The following is a 19,015-nucleotide window of genomic DNA, read 5'->3' as shown; positions in this document are numbered from 1 at the left end:
ACTCCCTCACAGGGAAAGGCTGAAGTATTTTTCAGGCCACTGCTGCTTTTGCAGACATCAGCCATTACTGCCACGGGGCTTCCACTGTTTGTCCCCCACCTGCAGGGCCTCACTGTCTACCCTGGTCCTGGTGGAGAGGACCCTCTACTCCCTCCCTCCCAGGCTCTTTCAAGGGGGGCTCTCCCGTAGGCCCCCAAAGTTGCAGGCCTTAGTCCTCAGCATGTTCAGTCATGCACAGCCACTTTCCTGGGGGCAGGTCAGGGTGGGATGCAGAACGCCTGTCCTGTCCCTCTCCTCCCTCCCAGGGAATCAACTCCCCAGGACACATGTAGCCTTCAGAAAGAGCTCAGACCAAGAACTGCAAAACAGCCTGTTTACTTTCTCAGGCATGAAGGGGGAGAGAAAAGGCCAGGCCTTAGAACACATCCCTTTCATTCCTTCCTCATGAGTTACTGTGGGGGTAGGGGGAATGATGCAGGGGTTAATTTCTTAATAGTACACACTGCTGATGGTCTCACCTCATGCTTCCCTGGGAAGGGGAAGCCACCATAGGAGGCTGTAAGCCTGTCCCATCTACTCCATCCTTAGCCTCCTTCCTGGTTCCAAGGAGGATATATCCCGCCACCTGGCAGAGGCTGGTCCCCACCTGTGCCCAGCTCCCCCAGTACTTTGCCTCTCCATTCCCCCTGTGTCATTACTATATCATTCCCATCTGTTCAAGCCCAAGTCTCTCCCATCCTAAAATAATTCCCTCCCTTGACCCCACATCCTGCTGCAGAGCAGGAGAGACTTGAGCATTTCTCTGCCCTCCTTCCCCCAAGCCCAAAGCTGTTTCTATAGGATGCCTCCATTCTGCCAGCTCCTGCTCACACCCCGGCCCGCCACAGTTCACCTTGAAATTGCTCTCCAGGTGGTGACTGTTCACCTCCATTTTGCCAAAGCCAAGGGCTGTGCTCTGTTTTCAGCTTAGTGGCCTCAGGGGCCTTGCTGTTTCCTGCCATGAGCCTGGGTCGCTTCAGTGCCCGTGCATGCAGACAGCTCCTTGGCCTCCTGCAGGCTGCCTGAGCCACTCTTTCTTACCGTCACACACTGGGCCTTGTCCTCGTCCCAGACTACACCCCTGCTCCCACCTGGCCCGTTCTACCTCGCAGTCACCGTTCTGACTCATCAGACTCTCTGCTGTTGTCCTCTTTGTGTTCCCCTGATGTGTCAGCTCTCTCCTTTCTCCACTTTCCTCCTTGTCCAGCTTGGATGCCAAGGCCCAACATTTTAATAACACTCTTGTCAATCCTCTTTTCGTATCTGTGTGGCAGAAACCCACACTCCACCAACCCGCTTTCCCTCACTCTCGGCTGTGACCTTGCCGCCTTCGTCGAACAGAGGATTGAAGCCACCAGGCAGGACCTTCCCCAGCTTCCCACTCGAACGTTCAGGCCCTCTCTACAGGAAGCAGCCTCCTCCTGGCTCAGACAGTGCTTGTCCAGCCCTCGGTCCCCAGGCCCTCTGCTCTCTGGCGCCTCACTCTACCCCGCTGAGCACTGGATCTCAGCCTTGTAACTGCGTCCATAACGCCAGCTCCCTCCCCCCCTCCTCCCCTTCACCACCAACTTCCTCAGAAGAGCGTGGCATGCCTGCTCACTTCATCCAGCACTCAGTGGATCTAGCTCTTACCTCCACAACTCCCTTGAAACATGATGGTTGTGCTATGACCTCCCTGTCTCAGAATTTGAAGGGCATTTTTTTCCATATTCATTTTGTTAGGCCTTTTGATTACTGCGTTCTCGAAACACTGTCCTCTTTGGCTCCCTTGACACCATCTCCCCTGGTTTGCCTCTTAATTCCTTGGTCTTCTCGGTCTCCTTGGCAGGGTCGTCCCCACCCCCTCACCCATCAAATGATCCTGTTCCTCAAGGCCCAATCCTAGGCCTTTCACCCCGACTGTGGACTCTGTCCCTGGTGATCTCATCCTGCTCCAATTGCTGTCCGTCTGTTGATGATTCATACCTTTACGTCTCCAGCCCAGAGAACCTCTTGTCCAAGCTCCTGTCCGAGAGGAGCTCACCCACTGCCGAGTCCACATCTCTGCCTCGGTGTCTCAAAGGCACCTTGACCCCAGCATGTCCAAGACCTCCCTTGTGACTCTTCACTCCTGACACATTTCCAAGGTTCTCTGTCCTACTCAATGGCACCATTGTCAGCTAATAGGCAAGCCAGAATACTAGGAGCCATCACCAAGTCCTGTGGATTTTACCTCCGAGGCATCTCTAATCTGCCCCCTCATCAACTCCACTGACACCTCGTTGCCCCTCTGCAGTGCCTCCTAATTGGCCTCACCTGCTCTGCCCTTCTCCCATCTTATCTCTGTGCTGCAGCCCCAAATGGGGTCACATCACTCCCCCGTTAAAACCTTCTAGGTCAGATGTGGTGGCTCACGTCCCCTAACACTTTGGAAGACCAAGGCGAAGGATTGCTTGAGGCCTGAGCAGCATAGCGAGATCCCATCTCTACAAAAAGAAAAATTAGCCAGGTGTGGTGGCACATGCCTGTAGTCCCAGCTACTTGAGAGGCTGAGGCAGGAGGATCCCTGAGCCCAGGAGTCTGCAGTGAGCTACGACGATGCCACTGCACTCTACCATGGCCAGTAGAATGAGACACTGTCACAAAAAACTAAAACCAAAAAACCTTCTAATGGCTTCCATGGGTCCTGGAATAAAGAGCCAACTCCTTAGCTTATATCAAACGCCCTCCCTTTGCCGACTCCCTGGCCTCATCCTCACCCTGGATCATGCTCTCCCCACTCCAGGCCTCTCCAGCTGCACCAGCTTCCTTTCAGTTCCTCAATCACACCATGTCTTCCCCTCCTTCTCCCCATCAGCCACCAGGCCTTTGCTCCTTCTTTCTAGAAGACTTTCCCACCCTACCCCCTTCACTTCTTAGCTCATTCTTCACTTTTTTCTCACGCATCGCTTCCTTGGGGCAGCCTTCCCTGACCCATGTCTGATCAGGGTTGTTGGTTAGACACTCTTGCAGAGCCTGTTACTTTCTGCTGGAGCATTCCTTACACTTATTGTTACACATTTAATTGATTAATATCTATCTTCCCATGTTATCCATTCTATAGCTATACGGTAAATCCATGTAATGTGTCTAGAATAGTGTCTGGCACCTAGCAACTACCCAATAAATGTTAGCTATTGTTACCCTCAGTATCCAGAGACCCAGTAAAGGCAGAAGAGCCCACAAAGGAGACAAAAGGAAAGGTCATTCATTAGTAAGGAAAGAAAAACAGGAGAGAGTTACTCTTTCACTCATTTACCTATGTCAGCCTCACCCTTCAGATTTCCTGTTCTCAGCTCTTCCTGTCGCACCTGGAGCTCTTCTCCCAGCTATTTGCATGGCTGGCTCCTTCTCATTTTTCATGTCTGTCTTAGGTCAGGTTCCCCAGAAGAAGACCCTGAGATGAGGATTTGTGTGCAAGTGATTTATTAAGAAAGGATGCCGGTGGGGGACTGGTAAAGGAGGGGGGTGAGTCACGCAGGGGGTGATTCCAAGCCAAGTTCTCTGGAGGGTGGCTTCAGCCTGGTCCCCTGGGGGACTCTGGAATGTAAGTTATGCCTCAGAGTTGTCCCCACCCCAGTCAAGGGAGTTGGAGCCTTTGTACCTCCCAACTTTTTTGGGAGTCATTTGTTGAGGGGGATCAGTGGGGCTGAGAGTGGGTGGATGGTGGATAAACACACTTCCAGGCCTTTCCAGCTTGCACGCGGGCAGAGTGGCTCCAGTACTCAAGGGCAGTCAGTCATCCAAAAGAGAACCACAGGTGCTAGCTGTGGCAGTGGTGGGTCTGCCCCTCACCCCATCACCAAGAATGGTGATAAGGGGTCTAGAGTGTCTCAGCTGAAAAGTCACGCACCCAGAGAAGCCTTTGCTGACAACCCTGTCTAAAATAGTTTCCCATCACTCTGCAACAGCCCTCTTTCTATTTCCTTCATAGAATTTATTACAATCTGCAGTTGTTTTGATTCCATTTTTGTTTAATAATGGTTTCTCTTGCTAGACTGTAAGCTCTATGAGGGCAGGGAGCACATCTATTTTATTCTCCACCAGATCTTCAGCACTTGGCACCCAGTAGGTACTCAATACACCAGTTTTGAATAAATGAATTAGTGAATTATGCATATGCACAGAGCACTCAGCTCGGTGGGTGGCTGGTAACTCCAAATAAATGCATAGGGGGCTAGCCACACCTTGGCCAGAATGTGGCCTGCACAGCTATGCTCAGGAAGGGGCCTAGGGGGTCAACTCCCTGCTGAGACAGCAAAGGTCACCTAGAGGCTGCATATCTCTGGGCCCCCAGCCCTTTGTGGAAAGAGGAGTGGAGCCCAGGGGGATTCAGGGCAATGTAGGCAGTGGGACCCAGCAGGGCAGTGGGATTTCTGGCCAGGGGCTTGGAGCTGCAAAGGTGCATGTTGTGGACACTCCAGGTTTTCAAAGACTCCCCCACATGCCACCAACACCACCCAATGCCTCAGGCTGAACTGGCTTCTGTTGGATCACATGGGGCTGCTAGGGATGGCCTAGCGTTTAAAGAAACACAGACCTGGGTCCGAATAATATCACAGCTCTTATTAGCTGTGGGGTCTTGGACAAATTACTTCCCTTCTTCAAGTCTCAGTTTCATCTTCTGTAAAAAGGGGATGATATTTACTTTGCAGCATTGTAAAAATGACACGAAATCATGTTTGTAAAGAGCTTCATCATGATCCTGGCACATTGTAGGTTCTTGAAAGCAGAAGCTATTTGATGATTATTAGAATTAGCATAATCAAGCCTCTAATAGCACCAGTTTGGAGAACCATTTAAAAGCTAATCCCACCAGGCTCCATATCCTGGTAATCCTGGTAATACTGTCTGAACGAGAGCCCATTTCATCCTCCATCCACCTTCTGCACTCCCCCTCCCCCACGCCAACTCCCCTCCACTCCTTCCCCAGCATCTTACACTCTCAGTCCCTGCAGACATCCTTTCTCCAATTCTGTCCGACTGAGGACACAGCAGCTGCCTTCTGGGGAGGCGGCCATCCCATAGTCATGGAGTAGTGAGGCAGGGTAGTGCCTTTCTAACTCTCGAAAGCCACTCCCAGATCATTATTCCTTCAGCCTCCTGGAAAAATCCCTGCTCATTTAAGGCTCATGCCATCTGGCTCTTGCAATTCATTTATTCAACCAAGATTTATTGAGTGTTTTTTTCTTCTTTCTCTCTCTCTCTATTTCTGTACCTTACCTTCTTTCAGAAAAGATTTAGATGACAAAAAATATGTAATACAAGAAGCCTGGCACATAGTAGGACTCTCTATAGAGCTGTGAAGAAATGAATGCACTTTAAAATGTCACCTAGATGTTCACCTCTTCCCAGTGCCCCCTTCAGAGGTGGGTTTCATCTGACATAAACAGGGAAGTAGATGATTCAGTCTTATGCCTCTCAAGTTGTTCACTTGGGAACTGGGCCACCATTTTATTAATAAATCTACGCTCTGCACAGGTCACATTGCATAATGCTGGCCACCGCCTGGAGCTTGGGACGTACTTGGGATGCTGCTCAGGGAAGAGGTGGGGCTGGGGCAGGTCCCCTGCTCCTTCTCGAAAGCCCCTTTTTATCCTCCCAAGACCATCACCTGAGGCTGGGCTGCCATAGGTGACTTGCTTTAATGAAGAGCAGCGCAACTTAAAAGAGGAATTACAATGCTGTAGGAGAATGTTATAGCTGAGTAATAACTAGGATTTTCCCAGAGACCAAAGAGAAAAGTGCCTCAAGAATCAAATGCTGACTTCACTTTCCTCTTCTCCATTAATTAAACGGCCTTTCTCTGTAGTGCATCCTTCAGCAACCCTCCCACACCCACCCTTGCAGGGTTTCTTCACTTTCAGAAGTCCCCCTCTTTCCCCACCAGGATGGGGTTCCTGGATCACTTCCCTTCCCTTGTTCAATTCTGCTAGTCATGGCAATTCTTCTGGAGTCAGGTCTGCAGGCTTCATCAAGTTGGTGAGTAATGCATGATCACTCTCATGGGGAAGGGTGTTGACATTCTATGATCCATCCTTCAAGGTGGGTGAGGGCCCTCCAGGTTGGGCTTTCTTTTCAATATTCAATATTTCTATTAGTTTCTTTAAACATGAGCCTGCTAAATCAAATACATTCATACCCATAGCTCAAAGACAGACATCACTTCTTAGGTCTAGTACATTCTAAAGCCACATTGAGAAATGAAATAATTCCTTAACTGCCTCATAATTAGCAGTGTGTCTTCCCTGTTCCCTGGGAATCAGTAAATCCGATTATTGTGGCAAGGGTAGATGTTTGTTCCTTTCTTGATCCCCTTTGGGATTTGTTAGAATAAGAATATGGTCATAGTCCCTTTAATGACTTCTCAATGATTTTCACAAGAGAGGCTTTGATGGTTTGATTTTACGAAGCCTCAGTTACGTTCTTGCCAAGAGCTAGTATCAATTTGGGGAAAGGAAAGGGGGATGACATATTCTCCCATTTAAATAAAATTAAAGATAAGCATATAAAGAAACAAAAAATGAAAACAAGCACAGTAATCAAGACAGCGTTGTACTGGCATAGGATAGACATACAAATCAATGGAACAGAATTGAGAGTCCAGAAATAAACTCTTACAGTTATGGTCAATTGATTTTCAACAAAGGTGCCAAGGCAATTCAATGAGGAAAGGACAGTCTTTTTAACAAATGGCTCTGGGACAATTGGACATCCACATGCAAAATATATGAATTTAGACTCATCTTATGCCATATGTAAAAATTAACTCAAAGTGGACCATAGACTTAAATGTAAGACCTAAAACTATAAAACTCTTAGAAGTAAAACACAGGATTAAATAAATCCTCATGACTTTAGTTTAGGCAAAGAGTTCTTAGATACAATACCAAAAGCACAAGTAATAAAAGAAAAAATAATAAATTGGACTTTATAAAGATTTAAAACTTTTTAATTCAATTCAGAAGATACTATTAGGAAAATGAAAATACAAACCACAGACTGGGAGAAATTATTTGCAAATCATATATTCAATAGAAGGATTTATCTCCAGAATATATGAAGAACTCCTACAACTCACTAATGAGAAGACAAATAAGCCAATTTAAAAATGGGCATAAGAATTGAATAGACATTTCACCAAAGAAGATATATAAATGGCCAATAAGCACATGAAAAGATGCTCAAGGTCATTAGTCATTAGGGAAATGCAAATCAAAACCACAACAGATACTACATCACAACCACTAGAATGGCTATAATTAAAAAAAAAACAGGCAATAACACATGTTGGTGAGGATATGGAGAAACTGGAACCATCACACATTATTTGTGGAAATGACAAATAGTGCCACACTTTGGAAACAGTTTGTCAGACACTTAACATAAATTTACCATGTGACCCAGCAATTTCACTTCTAGGTATCTGCCCAAGAGACATGAAAACATGTCTCTACAGAAGGATTTATGTGAGAATGTTCATAGCAGCATTATTCATAATAGCCAAAAAGTAGAAACAACCCAAATGTTCATCAGCTGGTGAATGGACGAACAAAATGTAGTCTATCAATACAGTAGAATACCATTTGGCAATAAAAGGAATGCAGTACTGATCGATGCTACAGATGAACATCAAAAATGTTATGCTCAGTGAAAGAAGCCAGACACAAAAGATCACATGCTGTATGATTCTGTTTATTTAAAATGTCCAGAAAAAGGAAATCTATGGAGACAGAGAGACAGAAGGTAGATTAGTGGTTGCCTGTGGGAATGGGGAGTGACTGGAAATGAGCACAAGGATTCTTTTGGGAGTAATGAAGATGTCTTTAAATTAACTTGTGGTAATAGTTGTACAATTCTGTAAATTTACTAAAAGTCATTAAACTATCACTTTAAAAAAAAAGACAACAAGATGGAAAAAAGACGAATGGAACTGAGGGTGATATTAGCATCTAAAAGTGTACATGGTAGAGATGGGTTCTAAATATGATTGAGCTTCCTGACAGCCGAAGGAAAAAGGGAAATGTGCCAGATACATAGGTTTTTCCAATCCTTAAGATTAAAAACAAAACTAGACAAATTTACTAGTTTAGGAGCAGTTTTTGCCTTTTTAATTCCTTAGATCTGGGAAAAATTTCCTCTAGTGAGAGGACAATATACAAATTATTGAACATCCTGGATGCTGTCCTATAGTTAATTTAATTTCAAGGTTTTTTTTTTTTGGCAGTTTTATATAATGTCCCTCATTGTCATAGAAGGAATTAAGCTGGGGTTGTGCTAGCCAATACAGTAGACACTAGCTGCATGTGACTATTTAAATTAAAATTTATTAAAATTAAATAAAATGAGAAAATTAGTTCCTCAGTTTACCCTAGTCACATTCCAAGTGCTCAGTAGCCACATGTGCTTCCATATTGGGCAGTGCATATATAGAACATTCCTGCCACTGCAGAAAGTTCTGTTGGACAGGGCTGGCTTAGAGGGTAATTTAGGAAAAACAAAAATTTGCCGTTTGGAACGTTGGTGAGAGAATGACGCTGTCCCAAACTTCGCCAGGGCAGAGCTTTTAAATCTACTTTCATAACTTCACCCATTGAGAAGAGGGACAGAAAGATGGGTTGGGGAGAGGAGTAGACATTTCATTTAAAAAAAAAAAAAGGACAAAGTTTACTATAGATATATTTTGGCCTTATCCAACTTTTGGACACGGAGTGTTCAATATTTGGTTTGTTTAGCTGTTTAGCTAATGGCTGGGCTTTTGTTTTGCAGAGAGCCCTTTGGCTGGCTTCTCTTTTGCTGAGTGGTATATTCAGGCTGGCAGGATTTTGATATACAAAACAGAGGGCCAGCGCCAGCCTGGCAGGGAGCGGCAGTGGAGCTGAGGGAGGGAGGGAGGAGGGGAGCATGAGGAGGGGAAGAGTGTGGCCACTGTCCGGAAGAGGTGCCGAGGGTGGGCGTGGATTTTGAAGGAGATTCTCAGGGGATTCTGCTGCACAGAGGGTCAGCAACCTTCCCCAGCTCTCCACAAGACTTTCAGCCACTTGGGAATTGGGTTTGTTCTGGGGGGAATTTCACAGTGTGTAGGGACTGACTCAAGTCCGGCTTCAAGTGGCAGAAGCAGTGGCTCAAGGAGATCCAGTCACCTGTGGGTTAAAGGCTGGGGCTTGTCTGGGATTTTCTACCTGACGGTTGGTACCCAGCAGCATTTTGGTTAAACCATTCTTAAACTCCCGAGTACAACCTCACTAGCACTGCCAAGGCTGCAGATTTATGGCACAAAGAAATGAAGATTGATCAGGCCTGAGAGGTGATGATGGAATTTGGAATACCATCTCAAGGTCAGGGGGAAATTGTGGAAATCACTCTGAGATAGAAATTACAACTGGATTCTCTGCATATCAAGGCAAAAAAAGAAAAGAAAAGAAATGACAGCTATGGTGGTGCAAGTTCCCCTCTGTGTCCACATCTGCCTTTCTGAAGCATGGCACATACGAAGACCGGAGTGACATCAGGGCTGTGTGGCCGCATGACTCCTGACCAAAGAGACAACAGCTCTTTCCGCATCATAACACACAGGCCATGTGCCAAGAGGAGATCAATACTGGCAGAATGAAAGTCTGTCTTTCTGTCAATATTCTACCAACCAGTGGCCCTGTCCCCACCCCCACCCTTTCTCTTCTGGAGCAAAACGATGGGATCAAACAGCTGATAGCTTCTACCAGAGTCCTAGGGGGTCAGGAGGTGGGCTCCTGCAGGGGGAGGCAGGGGTTGGAGAAGGTGGAGCCAGAGAAGGAGCTAGACGGTTCGAAGACCTTTTTCTCCTCACCTTGACAGGGTGGTCATTTGGGGTGCACCGAGATCCTTTCAGGAAAAGGGCCTCATTTACTAAGGCGCTGTTCAAGTTCAGCCCTGAAAACAGTTCTTGGGATACTCTCTGTGCCAATTGGAAGAAACCCTTGTCAGAAGTCGATAACGATTTTGCGCATTTTTCTGTGCTTCTAGGTGTGTGTTTTTTGGGCTGACAGTATGGTTGTTCATGGTAAACTTTTTCCTCCCTTCTGAGTTTAGGTTGTAGTACTGGAGGGAACTCACCAGAAGTGTTGACCGAGGCTGGTGTCGGCTGTGACCACGTCCCATCATAACAGTGAACTGAGCCAACCTGCTGTGTTGTGGCGCATGAAGTGTGGTCAGGGACGCACGGAGGAGCAAGGGGCATCTGGCGCAAGAGGGAACAAAAGCCGGGTGCAGTGGAGGCTGCGGTCACCCCTGGCACTGGAGCTGCTGGAGGTGCAATTGTTGAGAACCGATGGTTCGACCAGACAGCCGCAGACAACCTTGAGGGGGGCTGCCAGTGAAGGTTTCTGTGTGGGTACATGTGACCTGACCGAATCCGTGCACCAACTGTGGATGGTTGTCACTGGAGAAACATACGGGATCCACTGCCCTTCTCCAAGGCCAGTCCTTTTTTGGCTATGGCCAAACTGGAGAATTAGTTGGAAAGTGATAGGAATCACTAAATCTATAGATTTCAAGTTGTTAGTGGTTTCACTAACATCTGTAATTATTCCTGGGATGTAATACATTAATAGCTTCTGTTTTGTTTGAATACGGAGGGAGAATCCAGGAGCTCACACTAGGTCCTTTCTGTGATTAAAGAAAAGCTCTTAATCCACATAGGTCTGGGATTTGGTGGGGGGATCCGGAGCTGCTGGTGCTGCAGATCCAACTACACCTTCAGGAGCCAGGAGAATGATTGCGATGGAGTCTGGCCTCACTGGGCCTTCTGTAGGGTGGACTTAGGTTAGCACATTTTTTTTTTTTTTGAGACAGTCTCTAGTCTGTTGCCTAGGCAAGTGCCATGGCATCACCCTAGCTCAGCAACCTCAAACTCCTGGGCTCCAGCAATCCTCCTACCTCAGCCTCCCGATAGCTGAGAATATAGGCACGCACTGCCATGCCCAGCTAATTTTTTCTATTTTTAGTAGAAATGGGGGTCTTGCTCTTGCTCAGGCTGGTCTTGAACTCCTGACCTCGAGCAATCCGCCCGCCTCAGCCTCCCAGAATGCTAGGATTACAAGCGTGAGCCACCTGGCACGGCCGAGGTTAGTATCTTCATTTACCCCAATCCCATACACTCCCACTCTAGCCAGTGGACCACAGTGGGCTCCTAGAGCTCTAGGAATCAGTGTTAGCTCAGAGCCAGGATCCAAAGATCTGTCCAGTGTCGGGGGCAGCCATAGGCCCTGGCAGAGAGGGTAAGGTGTTAAGAACACCAGGAATCAGCTAGTCCAAGCTCCCGCACTGAGCCTGCTGACACACCTGGCCTCTGCCTCTCTCACCTCCCCCTTGGAAGGTGTGTTACCAGGATTCTTTCCCTTGCACGTGGAAGAGAAAGGACAATGTACAGGTTTACATGACTGAAAAGTCCAGGGTGTGGAAGAGAATGTTTCAGTTGTGCATTGTGTTTTTAATGTGAGTCTGTTAGAATCAGTATTTGTTTTTCTTGCCTAATGTATGCAAAGGGAAAAAAACTTACAAATACTTTTTTCCTAATGCCAAGAAACTATGCCACTCTTGTATTCCTAGTTGGTTTAAATAAAACAAGAGCACTGAAGTCATACTCAGCAGGTTAAATATTACAGGGTTGATGGAAAGTTCAATTTCCCATAACAAACTTACAATGAGTAAGTACAATTTTCTACAATAAACTTTCAAGGTTAAGGGTTATAAAACAATAAACCATTGTAGTTAGAGTAGAATGTTATATGAGAGCTTCTTGCATACAAACTACTCAATATCATGATGACAAGATATAAAATAAGATTAAATGTAATTCGAAATAAGATCTTAACTCCATATGGTTAATATTCTCTCTCTTTCACTTTCTCTCTCTCTCTCTGTTCTTTGTTCCTTTCAACCTATTCCTGATCTTTGCCACACAAAAAATTATGTCCAGTCCAATGTTTTGCATTCTCAAAAGCCCTTGTGTCAATACTTTCTCATTCTCTCCAGATTCTTTATTTATTGCTATTGAAACCTCTGGTTTCAGCTACAATGTTAAACAAAGATGAAATAATAGATTGGGGGCCCATAATATTTTATTTTCTCAAAGCCTAGATTCCCAGAAATAGATGGGTCCTGGGGCTCAAATAATGGTCAATAAGTTTTACTCAGTGTCTGGGTCTGTTCTGTCCCTCTCCATCTCTCATCTCGGCTTATCCTCTGGTTCATGTTGCTTGTTGGCTTCATTCTCTTCTATCATAGAATTAGTCCTTTATGTGGGCAGTGAAAATGGCCATGGGCAGAAAATGAAAAAGTATTTTCTTGACAGTTCTGACAGAAAACTCCCAGAGAAGATTCTGATTGGCCGAGTTTGGTTATGTGCCCATCCCTGAACTAATCACTAAGGCTAGAGAAATGGAATAGTCTGAATCTCAGGCTTGTATCACATACCCACCTTTGGGCCCTGGGGATGCAGGAGTGGGGATCAGTGCCACCTAAACCACATGGGTCGAGGGAGGGGTAGTTCCCTAAAGGAAAGGATGCCAACAGACAAACGATCTTGATCTAGGACAAATAGATAGAAGGTGGGGTTATAGGAGGTTGATAGGTTAGCCAGGCATGGTGGTACTAGCCTATAGTCCCAGCTACTCAGGAGGCTGAGGTGGGAGGATTGCTTGAGCCCAGGAGTTCAAGGCTGCACTGAGCCATGATCACACCATTGTACTCTAGCCTGGGCAATAGCGTGTGACCCTGTCTCTAAAAAAAGAAAAAAAAGTTGATAAGGATAATAAAATTGTGACATTTGCTCTTTAAAGTCTATCTGGTAGTGAGGCTCAGTACTCCATTGACAGAGCAGTGTTTTTAGTGGCGCATGGCTTATCAGAGCACATCTAAGGAATGTGAACGTGAAGCCCCCTTCCAGGGGTGGGCTGTCCTACCCCAGCACTGCAGTGGATATTAGGAGACTTGCTGGGTGGAAGCTCCGGTGGCCTGTCATTGCAGCATTGTTACCCTGTGCTCTGAAGGTACAGCTGCTATGTTACAAAGGTCATGTCCTCAGGCCACCAAGACCATCTTAATGAGGGAGTGCAGGCCATTTGGAATGGCAGAGGGGTCTGGAAAAGAGGCTTGGCTGACAGCCTGGGGCAGCCCTCAGAAGTTGTACTTGCAACCTTGAATTATATAATCCAGATCTACCTCCCTGCCTCAGATGGAAGGGGGAATTGGCAAAGAGCTTGACTAGGAAGATGTGGAGCCGCGGGTGACAGTGAAAGGGAAGTGAGTCCCTTTGGCAGGAAGGGTACAAAGCTCCTCTTATAGGCCCGAACACCCTACTCTAGGAATGACAGAAATTGCCCTAATTATTGGGGCAATTATTGGGTATTACACGAGATTCTTTGTGTCTTGTAAATGGACTGTGGATGCAGTTGGTACTGTTTCAAAAAGGATGCTCAGTGGCACCAAAGTCCATGCATGATGATTTCGGGCCTTGGGGAGGGAACAGATGCTGGGGCTAATTAGAGCATGGTTCCTCTGGCCCAAGATGGCAGAGGACATCCAAACAAAAAGTGACACCTGCGCCCCAGTGCATTGCCTGGAAAACATGGCCCACCAACCGGCCTATCTGGAAACGATGCAAAGTGGGACAAAAATGGTGCTCCTTGATTGTCACCTTCTGAAACTGGACAACATCTGGATGGTGCTCCCCCCCCCCCCCCCGGGCCGGGGTATCTCCCCAGGGATCAAGAAGCAACCTCTGCAGCAGGGGTGTGGTGGGAGATTCTTAAGTTCTTTTCTGTTTATGGATTTCCTGTTTTTAAACCTTCTCACCAAGAAATTGTGAGATTTTGAGAATCTTTTTACCAGCAGAATTTCAATTGGCAAGGCTAGGATTGCTCCCCAAGGGGGACATCCAACCCAAGGGCTTTAACAGAACGTTAGTAAACGTGCTTGGAATGCTCTATCCAGATCAGAAAGAGCAGAGGGCCCGGTGCAAGGATGTTCTAACCCACACGAGCCCCAGGAACAACGCTGCTGACTGTGCACTCTCTATCGTGATAGATGGACTTGAGCCACAGGCACTTGTTGACCTTGTTTTGGGCGTGATAGCAAGGGGACCCATGGGGACAGTCTCACTTGGGATGCCACCAAGCTGAAGGACAAACTCCAAGTGGCTTATGGCTTGTCACTGTGGCGGCTGGTGTGACACTGCATGGAGAACAAGATCAGAGCCTGGAGAGCAGACATCTGTCATTTTGGCCTGCTCCAAAGCCATTTATCCTTCTCCTGGTCCACACTCCAGTCTTCATGGGGAAACCACACTCCATCCACTTGCAGTCTTTGTAGTTTAGGGGGCAGGGCCGAGGGGAGCTGACAATAACTTTCAGGCAAGAAGAGATAAAGGTAGATTCCTGATGTTATTGTTTAAGCCAGGGGCTGGCATGCTTCTTCTGTAAAGAGCCAATAGTAAATAATTTCAACTTTCTGGGCCGTGTGGATTCTGTTGCAACTACTCAGCTCTGTGGGTGTAGAGTAAAAGCAACCACAGACAATATGTAAACAAATAAGCATGGCTGTGTTCCAGTAAAAAGTTATTTACAAAACAGGTGGCAGGCTAGATTTGGCTCACAGGCTATAGCTTATTAACCCGTTGTTTAAGCATCTGGATCCAGCTGAGCCTGAAGCTGACTGCCCTTGTGACTTTTCCATTAATGAACCAGTAATTGTCCTTTTACTTAGTAATTTGAGCCACAAATGTTCTTGTCAATGCAACTGAAAGTTGCTTTACAATTCACCCAGGTGCAGAGCCAAGGTTGCAGACTGGAGATTGGGTTTCAAAATGGATTTGACAGGCCAGGCATGGTGGCTCATGTCTGTAATACTAGCACTCTGGGAGGCCAAGGCAGGAGAATTGCTTGAGGCCAGGAATTCGAGACCAGCCTGAGCAATATAGTGAGACCCCCGTCTCTACAAAAAGTGGAAAACTTAGCTGGGTGTAGTGGTGCATGCTTGTAGTTCCAGCTACTTAGAAGGCTGTGGCAGGAGGATTGTTTGAGCTCAGGAGTTTGAGATGGCATTGAGCCATGATCTTGCCTCTGCACTCTAGCCCAGGTGACAGAGGGAGATCCTGTCTCAAAAAAAAAAAAAGGATTTGGTGGCCGCAGATAGGCAGGAGATAGCTTAGCAATCAAGGAAGCCCCATATCTGATAGGGGCCTGGTCAGGATTCCTAAGAGTTATGACAGGCAGTGGGAGGCAGGACTGCTAAGGTGGTACATCTAAATGAAATTCCACCCAGGAGAGACCCGGAGGGGTGAGAATCCACCTGTTTGAGGACACTGACCATAAACCCCATGACAAGCTGAACAGGAAAGGCGCCGTCAGACCAAAGAAAAGCCAGCCCTCTCTTTTGATGAGGAGTAGGGGGGAGATGGATGGTGAGGAGGAGGATGGGGAGAGGAAGTGACTGGTGACCCCCTGAAATGGGAGCCCAGTGACACCTTGACCCCAGGTTGAGGTGAGGCACCCACACGTCCATGGGGGTGTGGGAAGCTCTCTCCACAACATCGAATCTGGAGACAGCAAAAGATACAGAAACAGAACAGAAGAGTCTTACCAGGAGGGCGACACCTCCTAACCTGAGTGGCGGTGGAGAGCTCAGGTGCTATTGCGGAGGGGTGAGTGTCAGCCCCCGTGGAGCAGAGGGAAATCCGTGTCACTCGGTTGATGGATTAGAGGACGGACACCCCCACCTGTCTGGAGGCTGTCTGCCCTGCAGGCCACATGGTGTGCCCTATTTCCATCCCGCTTTATGAGGAAGTAGGAAACTCCAGCCTCAGCAGACTTCCAGTCTCTTAAGGGGTTGAATCCTTTCCTGGAGCAGGGAGGAGTTGGGAGCAGAGGCACTGGGGCTGTTTGGGTTCCGGATCTACTTAACCCACTGGCTGAGCAGATGCCAGGGGACAGACCATGGAGCAAGAAAGGGACTCTGTTCCCGGGATGAGTGGAGGCTGCAACATACCAGAGAGTGTGGGAAGGTGCAGGCCTCAGATAGGAAGATAGGACGAGTTTGCATTAGGAAATGGTTAGAGACTCTGTAGCTGATGCTGTCCACACTCTGCCTATCCATAACCCCTGGATCATTTTTGCAGGTGCTTTCACCTCCAACAGCCTGCATCCATCTTCGCCAGAGACTGAGTTCAGAGTCTGGAACCCATTTTAAGTAAATGCACAAAGGGTGTAAGTCACCAGGAATTGACATGGGGTGGCACAGCCGTTACCAGTGACTAAGGGGCCGAGTGTGTAAATCCTGCAGCTCCTCTGCTCCCTGGACAGGGCAGTCCTGGCATGTGGCCTGCACCAGCCTCCAGTCCTCTATGGGATTGAGCCTCCTTCCCTTCTTTGTGCCCCTCTCGCTGCTTCCCTACTGGCTCTTCCTGGGATCTCTTCTTAAATTACCTGCCTGTAAATCCTCCTTTCAGTGTTTGCTCCTGGAGAATCAACCCATATGGAACCCCCAGCTGCCAAAGCCATCGTCTCTGTGGCTCTGTGAGTGGAGGGCTCTTACCTCTGGCATTGAGTTAGTCACCAGGGGTGGGGAGACACTCCCCACATGTGTGTGGACTCCAGAAACATTTGGAGTGAAGCATCTGACAAGGTGCACAGCACAGCATCGAGAATCTGGAATGCCTGAAGCCAGTGGGTGCAGGGACAATTTAGCCAGGTTTTCCTGAACAATGCTAGACCCTGCAGAACCTGGAGGGCACCTGCACTCCCGCGCTTAGCAAGGCGAGGAGGAGAGGGAGGTGACACAGTCGGGGTTGGGATCAGAGGGCAGATGGACATGGGAGGCCAGAGAGGATGCAGGCCAAATCCTCAAGGGACAATGCCCTAATCTGAGGGCCCCATCGGCCCTCGGCCCTGGCTGGACACCACTCCCTCATTTGTGTCTGAGGTGGCGACTTTGTTCCACTGGGATTGCAGGGTCTCTTGGCACCCCGTGGCCCCCAGCAAGGGTCAGACAGCCCCAAGAACAACCCAGAACAGCCCAGGGCTTTGTGGCATGGCACCTCCACCCTCTCATGCCCTGCAAACGTGAATGGATTGTGACAATGAAGGGCATCTGGGCAGATGGTGACACAGGAAAAGAGCGTGGCAAAGGCCATCTTTCTCCAGGGAAGGGGTGTGACGTGGATGTGGGAGCTGGTGGCTGGCTGGGACTGTGGATTTGCCCCGTGGTAGCCACACGTGCCCCAAGCTATCACCAAAGGCTTCTGCGATCACAGAGGGTCCCTGCAGGCCAGGTGGGGTCTGGCAAGAACAATCCTGAGCAAAGCTTCAGCTGAAGGCAAAACCGGCTACCGGAGGGCGTGGAGGGTGCCGCGAGGCCAGGCTTGAGCTGGAAGAGACTCCAGGACACAAACAAACGGCACACCTGCTTCTCTTTGCTGCAGACCATAAGAATTTCCAGCAGGAGACAGTGGGCAGATGAACCAAGGCCTCGCAGGTGGCCTCTAGCTCAGGCTGGGCTCTACACGCTGCCTTTGAGGAGGAGTGTGGGGCAGGAGGCCGGAGCCCCCAGGAAAGACAGGGCAAGGAAGAAAGGGCGGAGAGGGGGAGGCCGTGCAGCTGCTGCGGGCATTTGCCGGGAGGAGCTGTGGGGAGCACTGTGACTTCTCTGTTGTCTGACAAAACCTTCAGTAAAAAATCCACATTATTTGTCACTGCCTTTGGAGTTGGAGCTCTGTTTATTTGGGATGCAGCGACACGCAGGGACCGGCCTCAAGGCTGTCAGAGGAGGAGCAGGCACAGCCCTGTGCGGCCCGCACACGCAGGCGACACGGTAAGCGGGGAAATCCCAGAGAAGGTTCAAGTGGGGATGTGAGAGAGGACCCTGTGCTTGGAATCCAAATGAAGCCCTCCGGTTTCTGCTCTTCTGTTTTCCCGAACACACACGCTTCCACACAGCCTGCGAGAGGGCGGGCAGGGTGGAGGAGTGGCGCCGGGGCTCAGAGAAGGCGCCCAGCTCTTGTCCGGCGGCAGTGGGAGGGAGGGCTTTGCTGCTCTGGCCTGCCCTGGCCTGGGGGACATTTCAGGGGACATGTGCCTGGGGAAAAGGGGACCGCAGAGTCACCAGTGCCTGTCTTGAATCTGACCTTAGGCCCGTGAAGTGTGAGCCCTTTCAGGAAAAAATGGAGGGACTCCGTGAGACCCCAGGAAAAGTAGTGGCCTTGAACAAGAGAGGAAGCCACGGTTGAGTGGAGGAGGGCCCTGTCCAAGCCTGTTGGGGGCACTGCTGCCATGACCCTCTGTCTCCTGGGCTGGTCATCTTGGGAGCCACGTGAGATGCTAGTGAGGAGAACGGGTGGAGAAACCAGAATTATAGCTGCTACTGGGGCCCCAGCAGTGTCAATGCCCGATGAACTTGGCGAAAGGCAGGCCGTGTGCCTTTGCTATGGCTCTGTCATTGAGGAAAGTAAGATAGTTCCGAACAGAAAAATATTTCTTCTTGTTGCTGACATCTGCCAAATGGCTAGACTTATTGCTCTCAATTCCATCGCACCCAACACATAAAAAATGTCTTGTAACATCAGCATCCCCTTTACTACCTTGAAATAAATGCATAAATAATATTATCTACCATATATGTAGTTTCAAACGTCCAACATGTTCAAATGTCAAAATGTCCAAATAAAGGCCCCACAGTAATATCAAGGAGAAATAAAAGGGAAATGATATATGGTAACAGATCTCAGGCACGAGCGCACTGAAGACATCATGAAGGGGTCACACGCTTGTATGTGAATGTGAAGTCGCTGAACACCACAGATGCACACGCAGCCTGAGACACTGCGACGTGTTGGCTTGAAGATACCGCAAGGGGTTTTGTTCTCCGTGGTTTCCAAATGTTGAGCAACTATTGGAAAAGTTCTAAGCAAAACAAAGGTCAGTCTTCC

The 19,015-nt window shown here is 48.2% G+C and overlaps 1 long non-coding RNA gene across 1 annotated transcript; it reads left to right on the top strand.

Annotated features, from left to right (window-relative positions):
* The first annotated feature begins 16,964 nt into the window (after positions 1-16,964).
* LOC142876415 (uncharacterized) lies at positions 16,965-18,694 on the top strand. The gene is made up of 2 exons (XR_012923319.1): positions 16,965-17,901; positions 18,220-18,694. It is a non-coding gene; the product is annotated as an uncharacterized LOC142876415 (long non-coding RNA).
* The last annotated feature ends 321 nt before the right edge of the window (positions 18,695-19,015 follow it).

This window comes from Microcebus murinus, chromosome 2, assembly GCF_040939455.1.
Source record: "Microcebus murinus isolate Inina chromosome 2, M.murinus_Inina_mat1.0, whole genome shotgun sequence".
Classification (NCBI taxonomy): domain Eukaryota; kingdom Metazoa; phylum Chordata; class Mammalia; order Primates; family Cheirogaleidae; genus Microcebus; species Microcebus murinus.
The sequence above is the reverse complement of the archived record's forward strand: the minus strand, read 5'-3'. Positions and strand labels throughout refer to the sequence as shown.